Here is a 3491-nt window from a genome sequence, read left to right on the forward strand (position 1 = left end):
GGGTTTCCATTTCCTGTTCTGAGGCAAAGAGGTTTGGAGTCAGAAATCTAAAAGGGGCAATAAGAGTTCTGAGAATTTTTCGTCAATCAATTGCTTGTTTTGTGAACACTCACACATGATGTGCTTTCAGTCTCCCCTTTCTCGAAAGATGGAATTATCATCATTTTCTGTAGGCGTGAATAATTCACTTATCCTACAAACAGGCAGCATTTTCTAACTGAAACTGAATGCCACAGAAGCTGGGGTAAAGGGCTCTAAGAGCACTTGGGGTAAAGATATGAGACATGAAACAGATGAAAATATCCAGGGAGAAGGCATAAGAAAATAAAAGGAAGGTTAGAGCTCCATATGCTGCTTCTGCTTAAGGAATGCTGAAATACATGAAATTGAATGCAAGTAATGGTGCTAAATGTACACAGTTGTAAGAGAATAAAAACATTTCATAGTATAGCAGGAAGAGTGTGTCTGAGAATGGTCTGGACTTGTCATTATCTTCTGCACTCTGAACAGGACTCCAAGCCCAACAACAGCAGATGCCCAACAGCAGCTCCATCAGCGAGTTCCTCCTGCTGCCGTTGGCAGACACGCGGCCGCTGCAGCTCCTGCACTTCTGGCTCTTCCTGGGCATCTACCTGGCTGCCCTCCTGGGCAACGGCCTCATCAGCACAGCCGTAGCCTGCGACCGCCGCCTGCACACCCCCATGTACTTCTTCCTCCTCAACCTGGCCCTCCTCGACCTGGGCTGCATCTCCACCACTCTCCCCAAAGCCATGGCCAACGCCCTCTGGGACACCAGGGCCATCTCCTACACAGGATGTGCTGCACAGGTCTTTTTCTTTCTCTTCTTCCTCTCAGCAGAGTTGTCCCTTCTCACCATCATGTCCTATGACCGCTACGTTGCCATCTGCAAGCCCCTGCACTACGGGACCTTGATGGACAGCAGAGCTTGTGCCACCATGGCAGCAGCTGCCTGGGGCACTGGGGTTCTCAATTCCCTGCTGCACACTGCCAGTACGTTTTCACTGCCTCTCTGCCATGGGAATGTTGTGAATCAGTTTTTCTGTGAAATCCCCCAGATCCTCAAGCTCTCCTGCTCAGAATCAAATCTCATGGAAGTTGTGTTTCTCATTTTTAGTGCCAGTTTAGTCTTTGGATGCTTTGTTTTCATAGTGGTGTCCTATGTGCAGATCTTCATTACTGTGCTGAGGATGCCCTCTGAGCAGGGACGGCACAAAGCCTTCTCCACGTGCCTCCCTCACCTGGCTGTGGTCTCCTTATTTGTCAGCACTGGCATTTTTTCCTACCTGAAGCCCCCCTCCATCTCCTCCCCATCCATGGACCTGGTGGTGGCACTTTTGTACTCAGTAGTGCCTTCATCACTGAACCCTCTTATCTACAGTATGAGGAACAGAGAGATCAAGCAGGCTCTCTGGAAGGTGTTGCAATAAGCACTATTCCAGCTTCAATAATGTGCACATCTTCCTCACATAGTTCCCAGTGATGGTTCTTTATGTTTTATTGATACATCATTGTTTGATTGTGAATGGTACAGCAATCTGTAGGAAAAAAAATTTGCAAATTATTTCACTTCTTTCCTACCCACTTTCTTTTTTCTCACTCCAAGAGCTCATGTAAACAGATCTCCTGAATAGGTTAAAAGATACCTAAAAAGCTTTCAAAATTTACTATTCCTTAGCCCTTCTCTCTTGCTACCTTGTTTGGGTCTTAGGGAGGTACAGCCGCAGACAGCAGAACATAGTGCTCTTTTAAATCCTGCTCTATTTACACTACCACAATGCTCTGAAGTCCTCTCATTTGTGCAGGCCTGAAGGTCCTATGTATCTCAAAACAGTCCAGTTGTCTCTACAGCAGCACTCCGGGGCTGCAGTCAGTAGCCAGCAATACGAACGACTGTGTCAGAGCTGGTCTCCTTGCTGGTACTGCCATAACAACAGGGCCCCTTCAGAGAAGGACCAGAGAACTGGAGGCCTCTTCCAATGCTGGTGTAAGGAATATATTTCAGGAGCTGCTCCCTGAAAATGCTTCGAGATGTTTTGGTGCTCTTTACTGTGTGACTAGGTCAGATTGAAGAGTCCCAAGGAGATCTGTAAGGGACTCAGGGCAGTGCTGTGGTTTAAAGTTTATGGGTTGAGATAAAAAGAAAATGATAATAATTATGACAAATGTATTTATATATACATAATATATTTAGAATATTTTCTCATATATACAACATATGAATTAGCAAACATATATGCACAGATAATAATACGTATGCAAAGCTGTTTGCAAGTCCAGGACTTGTTGCAGGGGTTTTAACAGCCACAGGGTTCACTGTAGGAGCTTAAGCAGCTGTCGGGGTATTGCAGGAACTGGAACAAGTGCAGAGCTCATTGCCAAAGCTGCAATCACCACAGGACCTGTGACTGAATTGGAGCAGCCATTGGGCTCTTTGGAGGGGTTGGAGTGACCACAGGGCTGAACCTCCTGGCACAGTTCACCTCCCTTTGGAGGAATTTGTTTCATTTCCTTATCACAATACTTGGAACAGCTACAGGACCTGTAGCAGGAGTGACTGCAGAGCTCATTATGAGGGGTGGAGTGACAGCGGGAGCTGTCCAGAGCATGGAGCAACTGCAGAACATGTAGCAAAAACATGCATCTACTGCCTATGAATATGTAGATGAGTTCCTGTAGATTTGTTGAATATGTATGAGCTTGGTTTTGAAATATATAATGATTCTGCATGCTTGTGTGCAAGACAGGAGGAGTGATTCCCCTTTGTACCCTGCTCTGAATAAACACATCCCTGCTTTATAACCTAACTCTGGGTTTCAGAGTTTGATTCCACAAGTCAGTTTGGTGACCCAGATGGGACCTGCTCTGTTCGGCTGCTGGATCAGCTGAGAGGGGGAACACTTTCGGCTCACCCCAAGATTTCTCTGCCCAACTGGAACGAAAGCAGTGTGCAAACTGCAGTGGGACACTGGTGGAGAAATCCTACCAAGCTAAGTGAGAGGGAACCTTCTCTGATTTCAAAGTTTACCCTAGCAGATCCACTGGTGAAATTGTAGCTAGGGAAGCAGGATAAGGTGGTTTATTTCCTGGTGGATATGGGTGCTTCTTACTATGCATAAATGGCTTTTTAACAGCAGCAGAAACTATTGCCCCAAAGTGAAAAGTCTTGCTTTCTTAAGAATTTACAATTTATTCTAGGTAAACAGGTAGGAATACACAAAGGTTTGTAGATGCCACATTCACCAAAGCCTTTGCTAGGGCAAGAATTACTAGAAAAAATGGAAGTTGAAATAAAGTCTAAAGGAAAACTGGAGTCTGAAGTAAAAGAAGAACAGTTAATAGAACTGCTTAGTTTTGCACTGATCACTACCCCTGCAGGGACTGGGATTTCAGATGAAGTAAGTGATCATGTTCACCCTGGGGTGTTTGTTGTGCAAACTCAAGGAAGGGCTAAGGCTGCAGCACCAATGGCA

At 45.6% G+C, this 3491-nt stretch overlaps 1 pseudogene; it reads left to right on the forward strand.

The window, feature by feature from the left end:
- The first annotated feature begins 533 nt into the window (after positions 1-533).
- LOC146759815 (olfactory receptor 14J1-like) lies at positions 534-1927 on the forward strand (annotated as a pseudogene).
- Positions 1928-3491: the final 1564 nt, after the last annotated feature.

The sequence above is a fragment of the Coturnix japonica genome, chromosome 9 (genome assembly GCF_054131305.1).
Source record: "Coturnix japonica strain WE chromosome 9, WE-NBRP24, whole genome shotgun sequence".
Classification (NCBI taxonomy): domain Eukaryota; kingdom Metazoa; phylum Chordata; class Aves; order Galliformes; family Phasianidae; genus Coturnix; species Coturnix japonica.